This window comes from Neovison vison, chromosome 4 (assembly GCF_020171115.1).
Source record: "Neovison vison isolate M4711 chromosome 4, ASM_NN_V1, whole genome shotgun sequence".
Classification (NCBI taxonomy): domain Eukaryota; kingdom Metazoa; phylum Chordata; class Mammalia; order Carnivora; family Mustelidae; genus Neogale; species Neogale vison.
The window spans coordinates 227039268-227049904 of record NC_058094.1 but is presented as its reverse complement, the minus strand read 5'-3'; positions in this window follow the sequence as shown (position 1 = coordinate 227049904).

Genomic DNA, 10637 nt, shown 5'->3' with positions numbered 1-10637 from the left:
GGAGAGCCTTGTCAGTGCCTCTGCTGAGTTGACTCTTTGGCTTCAGCTCCAGATCAAAGCCAGAATCATCCAACGCTTCCTGTCTTGAGCAGGATCGCTCACAGCACCTCCCCGATGGGCTGGGCGGCGCAAGCCCCGGGCTCCCAGCACGCTCCGCACCGATCCTCTCCCCCGACACAGGGAGGAAGCCAGGAAGGGCCAAATTCCGTAGCTCGCAGAGGAAATCCAATGACACCAAACGTGGGGTTGGTGGGGAAAAGCCTGCACAACCAGCACCAAGCTGCCAGGAGGTAGTGATGAAGCCACCAGCTCCAAAAGGGGTCTCTGTCCCCAGCTTATTTATAATTTGGTCACATAGTGGTCATTGTCCTTTTGGATTCATTATTAATCAGAACAGTTGCATTTCCTGTAGCTGGCAGGTACTTTTTCCAGGACAGCAGGGATAATCCCAACTACTTTTGAATTTTCACACCCCATTCTATAGAGAATGAGACAGACAGACACACACACACAAGAAAGAACTCAAAGGAGCCACGAAAATATTGAGGCTATACAGACTCTCCTTCTGTCTCTCTGTTTCTGCTTCCTGTCTTCCCTCAGGCCACGCCAAGGTCAAAGTCAAAATCGCACTGAAGCAAAACAGGCCAGGAAGATTGTATTCAGGACGATTGCCACAGGGGAGAGAGGTCAGAACTCCGTCTGAGCTCCCCTTGGCTAGAGCAAAGGGCAGGGGCATTTTAGGAGCTGGAGCAGGGGGATGTCTCGTCTGTCCGATCTCCAACTGCCCTGATCGAAAAGGAAAGTAAACCTCATCTTCAGGACAGCAGGCAGTTCTACAACGTGGAGCAAGGCGCCCACAGAAATCAGGCTCAGCGCTCCCGTGGAAACAAAAGGCGGGGTGCCACCCCCCCCAGAGGGTTACACTTCAAAGAGGGGGCTCCAGGTCCCTGAGAAAGACAGACCTGGGCTGTCAATATAGCACAAGTCTCTGCAAAGACGTGCGTCTCGAGTGAGCAGAGAAATAGTCCCCACGTGTCTAAGTGAATGGTCTATGAAAGGGAAGGCAGGGCCAGCAACCAGGAGCAAGCTGTCTGAAATGCAGTGTCTCTTGTGCTTTCCTAATAGGACCAGAGAACCTGTGGGCCTCACCCCACCCCAGGAGGATGGGGCGGGGGCCAGGGAGAGAGGGGCCTGGCAACGGCACCGCGCCCTAAGCTGTGCCATCTGGTGCAGGTCAGCCAGACTTGCACTCTCTCTGCCCATCTTGTACCTGCCAGCCCAGCCGGTCTAACGGAAAGGGTTTGGGAGCCAGTGCTTTTCCCCCAGGGCCTCCCATCGCCTCACCCCTTCCCACGAGGACTCCTCAGGCATCCCAGAGCTCGCCAGCAGGTGAGAGGGAAGAGGTGAGAGGGAAGCCTCCATCGCGAGGCACCACTCCCCATGAGTTACAGCGCCATGGGGTGTCGCTCCCCTCTCCCATTTGTGCAGAAATGAGAGCATCCCCAGGGCGGAAGCCAGGGCGGAGCTGACATTTCAGGAAAGCCCAAAACCTATGACCCAGTCCTTGGCCGTGACCATGGCTGGACCCCAACGCCCAGCCTGGGGGAGGAGAGGTCACCCACAGAGGGTGTCTCCCTCAGCTGGGACTGATAAACTCGGCAGACAATCCTTCACACTGCAGGGACCCGAGAAACATGGCGCTAAAGCTGCACGTGGCAAAGCAAACAGGAGGCCGGAGAGATGCAGGGAGCTCCAGGGGCGGCGGGCGGTCCAGGAGGGAAAGCTCCTGGATCCTCCCTCTGGGTCCTGCTGGGGCAAGGCTGTTGCCACTGATCCCCTGGGACAGTCTGTCGTATCCCCACTGTGCCGAGAAGGACCCCCATGGGACAGGCCGGCGGGCTGTCTGTGTGCACACATAGCCTGGAGATCTAAGACACGTTGGGAAAAGGGAAATTAGATTTGCCTAGAAGGTGGTCTAGTGTGGAGGAGAGGGAATGAACACACACACACACACACACACACACACACACACCCCACGTAAGAGATGGTCTTTGCTCATCAGCTAACACAGACCGAGCCGAGGACTAATACTTAACCGAGAACAGTGGATTAAATATGAGAACACCATTGACGCTGCCCGTAGGAGAGGTCACAATGCTTCACAAATCAGCCCAACAGTGGCCTCTCGGTGTGTGATCCAAGAAGGGGAAATTGCTAGGACAAGCATTTTTTTTCTGTTAATTCTTCTACAGGAAATAACTGAGAACACGTCGAGCTCTCCCTCTAAAACATTCATCTCAGGCATGTGGTTCTTGGTAAGATATCCCGGCCTGCAGCAAAGCAATTATTTATTTTACCATTTGCATTTAAACCAAATGGTATAAAAATTGCTCATGGCTCCATCCCCGATTGTACAAAACCGAGGCCAACTCCTTCTCAGCGCGGGTTCTGAAGCAATCTGTCCTCCAAATAATGAGACACTCTGTGGTCCAAATTACAGCCGACTTTATTGTATTTGCCATTTAGATACGACTGTAACACCATTAACCCAAAAAAATGTCCCACGGTATGGCTTTCTGTCAACAGGAAGTCAGCCTCCGGCGACAGTAGGCCAAGAAGATCCTCTCTGCTTTAAGGACACTGAGCCCATTTTGGTAGGTCAGGTATTTGGGGGCGGGGGTGAGCAGGTTCTAAATAAAGCAGCCACCCCCACAGCCCCACACACACGGTGTACGAGGGTCTCGGCGGTGAGAGGTCCTCACTTCCCTCCAGCAGAGGGACTGTCTCCAGAGTCTGCCTGAGCCCAGGAGCACTTGACATTCAGGGGAACCCTCCCTGGGTGAACTTTAATTAGTGATGAAATATGAGCCCAGATAAGTCAGAGAGGAGGACAGTTCACGCTTGTGGGACTCAATACCCCGGCACTTCCCGAAGAGCCCGTAATTCGCACACTTCGTTTAATTGCTTCTGTTCCATTTCAACCCCAGAACAGTCCTCGGGGGGGAGGGGAGGAGGGGGGAGAGGGGACAGGGAAGGGCCACCAGTACTCCTGCTCTTCAGAAAGCAGCTGGGAAAGGACATGGCCCGTGTGTCACTTTGTCAGATGATGCCCCTCCCAACTTCCATGAGCGTCAGTAGGGCCGTGCGCCCCCCTGGGCTAGCAGCGGGCGTCAGCCATCGCCTTCCAATCCCCCATGGGCTTCGGCAGCTCTTGTTTTCTCTCCGGCACATGAGAATTGACCCAGGAGAACAAGGTACCACATTAAGACCACTAATGTTTTTTCCCCGGTGGGCCACAGGTTTGTTTTGTTTTGTTTTGTTTTTATTTATTTTCAGCCTAACAGTATTCATTATTTTTGCACCACACCCAGTGCTCCATGCAAGCTGTGCCCTCTCCAATACCCACCACCTGGTTCCCCCAACCTTCCACCCCCGCCCTTCAAAACCCTCGGGCTGTTTTTCAGAGTCCATAGTCTCTCATGGTTCACCTCCCCTTCCAATTTCCCCAACTCCCTTCTCCTAACTCCCCTTGTCCTCCATGCTATTTGTTATGCTCCACAAATAAGTGAAACCATATGATAATTGACTCTCTCTGCTTGACTTATTTCACTCAGCATAATCTCTTCCAGTCCCGTCCATGTTGCTACAAAAGTTGGGTATTCATCCTTCCTGATGGAGGCATCATACTCCATAGTGTATATGGACCACATCTTCCTTATCCATTCGTCTGTTGAAGGGCATCTTGGTTCTTTCCATAGTTTGGCGACCGTGGCTGTTGCTGCTATAAACATTGGGGTACAGACGGCCCTTCTTTTCACGACATCTGTATCTTTGGGGTAAATACCTAGGAGTGCAATTGCAGGGTCATAGAGAAGCTCTATTTTCAATTTCTTGAGGAATCTCCACACTGTTCTCCAAAGAGGCTGTACCAACTTGCATTCCCACCAACAGTGGAAGAGGGTTCCCCTTTCTCCACATTTCTCCAACACACACTGTTTCCTGTCTTGCTAATTTTGGCCATTCTAACTGGTGTAAGGTGGTATCTCAATGTGGTTTTAATTTGAAGCTCCCTGATGGCTAGTGGTGATGAACATTTTTTCATGTGTCTGATAGCCATTTGTATGTCTTCAGTGGAGAAGTGTCTGTTCACATCTTCTGCCCATTTTTAACACCCCAAAATGAGGGTAACCCTGAGATAGCCTCACGTCCATGCGACCCTGAGGGGCCACTTGGTCTGGGCGCCTGCTTCCTGGAGGGTCCCTTTGACCCAGTGCCCCTTCAACTCCTCAGCCCCGTGGTCGTCAGACCTGCTCCGTGTAGGAAGGAGGAATCCGCCCAGCTCAGTGATGTCAGGGCATAAACGAGAGCCAAATGGGCCCCTTTTCCTTGAGCCCGTGCTCGAGAATCAAGCTCTCATTTCTCAGACCTTACTCACTCAGAATTTGTGTCCGTTGGCCTTGGTCTGAGCTGCTAAAATACTAGCATTAATTTTCAGATTAAATATAAAACTTAGGGGGTGCCTGGGTGGCCAGCTTCAGCGTCCAACTCTTGACCTCAGCGCAGGTCTTGATCTCAAGGTTGAGAGTTCAAGCCCTGCGCTGGGCGCCACGCTGGGTGTAGAGCCAACTTAAAATAAACGAACAAACAAATAAATAAATAAAATCATATGTATGTATATATGTCTTAGCTTTGAGTTTTCTGGAAGTTTTAAGGAATATATTAATACATGTGAAAGAGGCTCTCTCTGCTCAGCAGGCAGCCTGCTTCCTCCTCTCTCTCTCTGCCTGCCTCTCTGGCTACTTGTGATCTCTCTCTCTGTCAAATAAATAAATAAAATCTTTTTAAAAAATAAAAATAAATGTGAAAGAAACATTTGCTTATAAATAGCATGAACAAGATTGCAGTGCACATTTAACCTAATTTCACAGAATAAATTATTTTTGGATACAGAGAAGGGCCAGTTAATACACAATAGGCCAAGACCAAACTCGAGGCATCATTAACGATTCATTCATTTGCTAAAGCAGAGCCTGGATCTTGCAGGGCGACCAGACCCATCTCGCCCATCTCGCGCATCTCGCTAGCCTTGGGGTGAACTTGAGGGCGGAGCCGTGCAGCTGTGTAAAGGAGCGCAGTGGCCCAGGCTGCCACACGCCTTCTGGCCTTACCCCCGTGAGTCGGAATAATGAGTCTCGGCCGTATTTACATTTGCATCTACCTAAAAGACGATGTTCCTCCGGGAACTCCTAGCTCAGCTCAGACGGGCGTGCGCTTAGGAGAAGCTGAGAACAGTAGCAAGCCTCTTAGCAGCTCAGGGACCCAAAGCTCCCAGAGAATTCTGCGTCTGGGCAGCCAATCGAAGTCAGAGGGCAGGTTTTCAGAAACAGGACCAGTCGCCTGGGCCCGCCGTGTGGGGAGAAACCTTTGCACTGCAAAGAGTTTGAGGAAAATGGGAGGGCTCTGAGGTGAGGGAGGGGAGGTCGCACCAACGGGGCAAAGACCACAGGTCTCTGGGCCAATGACGGAAGAAGAAACTGGCTGGGGGAGCGGGTCCATGCAACGGTACCCCCGCCCCAAACAATTGCTGTGGTGCCTTTTAACAAAAGACATGAACACAATGAAAATCCTTAAAATCGGGTAAGATGACAAAAATCGACTCAATGAAAACGGAAAAGTAAAGTAATTTTACGGCTCAGGAAATCTATTAAAGAGAAATGCAAACCTTAGCTCCGAGTCTCTTGAAGCGATAAAAATACTATAAATATGAAGAAATAAGGAGGGGAGGGAGGCCCAAGGCCACGCCGAGCCAGACGCTCTCGCCTCTCCCCCTCTTCCCAGGGACCATCATCGTTAGACCTGCGGGCCCTGGGCGGCACCCGTCCCCTTCCTTCCGCTGAGTCACCCTGGCTGGGGGCCCGGGCATGGCCTCGTCTCCGTGCTGCTCAGAGTCCCGGCTTCCCTGTCCCGGCCATACAGCTAGGGACATCACTGACACGATTAGAGATCAAGGAAATTTTTTTTTTAAGATTTTACTTATTTATTTGACACAGAGAGAGAGAGATCACCAACAGGCAGAGAGGCAGGCAGAAGTAGAAGTAGGGGGGGCAGAAAGCAGGCTCCCCGCTGAGCAGAGAGCCTGATACAGGGCTCGATCCCGGGATCCTGGGATCATGATCGGAGCCAAAGGCAGAGGCTTAACCCACTGAGCCACACAGGTGCCCTGAGATAAAGGAAATTTCTAAAGGACTTTTTATACTTTAAGGTATAAACTGACTTACAGAATCCTCTGGGTTGAGCTAGAATTGTCTTTTGCCCTTAGCGAAGTATTAACCTTAAGGCAGTTGAGTTCCCTGGGGACTCAACCTTGGGGATTAGGTTTCAACATACAAATTAGAGGAGAGGAGACAGGAACACTGTCTAGAGCACCCACCTTACTCCTCTGTAGGGTGTTCGGTGCCCTCATGGGGCCCCCTCCCCACTTTCCTCCAACAGAAGCTGCTTGCAGGGAAACAAGCAATTCCATCATTTTCTGCTCAGAACTGAAGCCGCCTGTCCCCTCTCCCTGGGGACACACAGTGGCTCCTCACCTCTTACTGCAGGGAGAGGATCCAGGCATCCAGCCCAGAGAGGGCGAGCTGGCCCAGCTTCTCCTACACTCCCTCCCCACCCCGACCGCACCATCCCCCCACCCAGGACAAGACAAGTGGGAAGCAGGGCCGTGGGAGGTCTTCAGCCAATATTATCTGCACACTGGCCTGAGAGGGAGGGGACTGGTCCCGTATAACAGAAGAAGCCGATCAGAGCAGGTTTCTACAGCAAACGTAGTAGAGGCAAATCACCAATGGCCAAACGGCCCCTGCCACTGCTTAGAGGCCCAGTACTCAACATCGATACATTGGGCACCTGGGGCGGCTCGGTCGGTGAAGCGTGAGAAGGTCCTGGCTCTTTCACATACACAGTCCTGCAGCAGACAGAGAGCCCCTGTATGGGGGAAGGGCTCACCCCTCTCCAGGCTGAAGCCCCCTGCCCAGGTCCTAGCTCCTGAAGATGCTCCGTGGGAAGCAGGTGCTGCCTGGAGCGGGCGAGCTGAGGACACATACCTCAGCCAGGGACGGAGACCCCACAGTCACTACTTTGTTGACACCACCAAAACAAACAAACAAAAAAGCTATTTGTTACCAGGCTTGCTTGGGAATCACTAATTTGCTGCTGTTGGTCCTCGAAAACTCATAGAGGGAATTTATCAATCAAAATCATTTGCCCACGATTATTGCTTTCATTTGTGTGGATGGCTTTAGCGTTTCTGAGATTTCTCCCATGTACACACGTGTATGACCCTGTAACTCTGGTCCTGGGTGTGCACTGCTTTCCCTCCTGACCACCTCGGAATCTCCGGCTGAGTTTTGGGCGAAGGGGAGTGAAAATACACACCCTTGGGCTTAACCAAACACTAGCTCCTGGTGAGACCATGCGCGTCCTGAGAAACAGCCGCAGCACATCGTCCGGACCCAGCACTGCGTGGACGAGTTGCTGTGAGTGATCGTGACTCGCGCTCCCACAAGGAGCCCCCAGCCATGACAGAGGGCAGATGGCCAGATGGCCAGACGGCAGGAGGGCGCGATTCCCTACCCCAGAACGCCCACTCCTGGGGACAGGTGAAGAGTTAGGCATGAGGTGTGTTTCTGGGGTGCTTTGTGGACTCCGGCGGTCAACATCTGTGAACATAGGCTCTGAATCAAGGCCACTGGTGAAAGGCAGGTACCCACCAGTGATACCAGGAGAGGCCCTGTTTCCCTGAAACCTCGGTGCATGGAGGACCTTCCGGTTAAACTTTAGCTGCCCTCTGTCTCAGTCTGAGTCAGAAACAAGTCTCCCCCATGGGCCCCAAGACACTAAACTCAGAATCGCTAACCCTGAGCAGTGCTTTGCTGCACTGAGAAAAATCCCAGATGCCAGAAAACCACCATGAACCTTGGAGGTCCACATGGGATTTCCTGGGGTAATTTCTGAGCCAGCTCCTTGAGGAAGGGGAAATGGACGGCTCTCTGCCTTGCGAGCCTTCTCTCGATAGCGCTGCCCTTGTATTCAGCTGCTGTCTAAGAGGCTCAGGGCCAAGGGCACAGTAAGAGGAAGACCACCTTCGCACACATCACCCAGTGGTAAACACCAATGTACACATGTGGGACTCAGAGACATACACTTGATTCCTTCACGGGGCTAGTGAGTCATCAGGCTTCTCCAGAAAAACAGAACCAAGAGAAGAGAGAGACAGAAAGAAGGAGAGAAACAGAAACAGGGGTGGGGGGGAGGTACTCTGGGAATTGGCTCCTGCAGTCAGAGAAGCTGAGAAGTCCCACACTCTGTTGCCTACAAGCCAAGAACTGGGAAAGCCAGTGGTAGTATGAGTCAGTAAGAGTCTGAAGACCCAACGTCTAGGAGCCCCCATGTCTGAAGGCAGGAGAAGGTGGCTATCCCGGCTCAACAACAGAGAACGACTTTGCTTTTCCCTTGCCATTTTGCCCCATTTGGGCCCTCGGGGGTCACACAGCAGTGAGGGCCGATCCCCTAACTCAGTCTAATGAATCCAGTGCTAATCTCTTCTGGAAACACACTCACAGACACACCCAGAACTTACGTGTTACCAGCTATCAGGGCATCCTTTGACCAAGTCAGGCTGACACATAAAATTAACCATCACGATGTGTCAATTAACCTTATTGGGACGGTCATTTCACAGCAGATACATGCACTGAACCCTCCCATCGCACAACTTAAATTTGCATGATGCTATATGCCAATTACATCTTCATAAAGTCAGGGGGAAATTAAACATGACAGCTACTATCCCATTTCCACTTTTCTTAGAGGTCAGACAAACTTGATCCTGGCCGCAGGTGTGATAATGCCTAACAGTGGGGCCTCGGAAAAGTCACCACCTCGCTAAAAAAGTTCAAGGTAGGGCTCAGTTAGGAGTCACAGCTAAATGTCCTCAGGGGCTGGACAGGAGTAGCACTGTGTGAAGAAGACATAAAGGAATGGCGGGGTCTGAGGTAAACAGGAGAGCCTACAGGAGCATCTAAAAATATTCAAAAGAAATGTTAGTGCAGCTCACAAGAAACACTTCCACAGGTTACAAACCCGCACCCCCAGAACTGCATGTCTCTGAAGCTGGCCATCTGTACAATTTCTCGGCTCTAAGATCTGAATGAGGTAGGAAACATTATTCCCCAAAGGCATGATTCAATCAGGATATATGTGGTGGTCTGAAATACGCACCCCCACAGCTCTCTCCAGGAAACGGAATTCATGAGGCAGTGCTAGGCTCCAGGAATCCCAAGAGAAGCTGAACAGGGCTAGGGTCACCTCCAGAGACCCCAGGGAAAGGATTCCATGAAGCTTCAGTTTCATGCCTCACCAGGGATGGGACGAGCTACCCCATAACTCTTGGCTTCTTAGCCATCCCTCCGCCCTCCGCTCAGTCTCTAAGTGCCCACTTTCAGATTCCAAGGGGAGGAGTCTTCACACCTCTCCTAGACCCGATGCCTGGCCTTGGCCAAGCAGCCATGGCCAAAGAGGATAGGTCACATGGTTCAATCACAGCTCAGCGAGCACTGCTCTTCACGAGACCATGGGTGGGTGTAAGCAACAGAATGTCCCAGTACATGGTCAAAATGGAAAGCACTGATTTTACCAATCGTGTCTTCTCCTGAACATTTCAGATATTCCCTAATCGCTCCATCCTCCTGCTAGTTCATGGACAAAATCTCTCCTGTCGCCTTCTTAGTATCTTTGCTTCCTACCAGCATCACAAGGAGCTCCCCGCACTGGGCCCTCCCTGGCACCTCTCGGCTGGGTGGGAAGGGAGCCCCAGAAGCTGAGCGTGTGGATAGGACATCCTCCTGTGACCAGGAGGGAAGAGGTGGCAAGCAGCTCTGTCTCCACGTCATTCATTCTCGGTGCGTAGGAGATGTCATGGGGCTTTATGAGTGCTAAATCACTTTTATTGGCCATATGATTTGATTGATCTTGTTAGTCTTGACAAGAAATCAATTGGAAAAAAATATATGTACCTTCCCGGAATGGGCTTTCCATCTTCAGGTAGAAGGACAATCTAACAAGTGCGGAGGGAGATACAGGGAGCGGCCTCAGTGAAGTATGACCAAGCCCAAGACCCTGGGAAGACGCTGCTCTGTGGTCTCTAATGCGGAAGGAAATGAGGAGGGAGACACATGAAAGGGATCCAGTAAGTTCAGGAATGTCACCTCAGGATCAGCCTCAGAGCCCTCATGGAGACTTCTAGAATGATGAAAAGGGTAAGACTGTCTTGGGTCCAAATCGTCTTACTCCGCCATTCTCCACCTGGGCGACTCTCCCTTCTCTGCCCCTCAAGGTGCTTATCTGTTAAACAGGGGTAACAGGACCAGCCGCATGAGACCACCATGAAGAAGGGCATGAGGCTGGTGTGAGCAGAGCAGAGCGTGAGCCGAGAACCCACATGGCCCTCCACACCTGGGGGCCCAAGGTACACCCCTCACTTGCAGTGACCTCTAGTTCCAAAGGCAAACCCAGCGCTGGATCAACAAAGGGTGGAGTGACTCAGGGGCTACGGAAGCCAACAGACGCGCGTTCGAAGATTG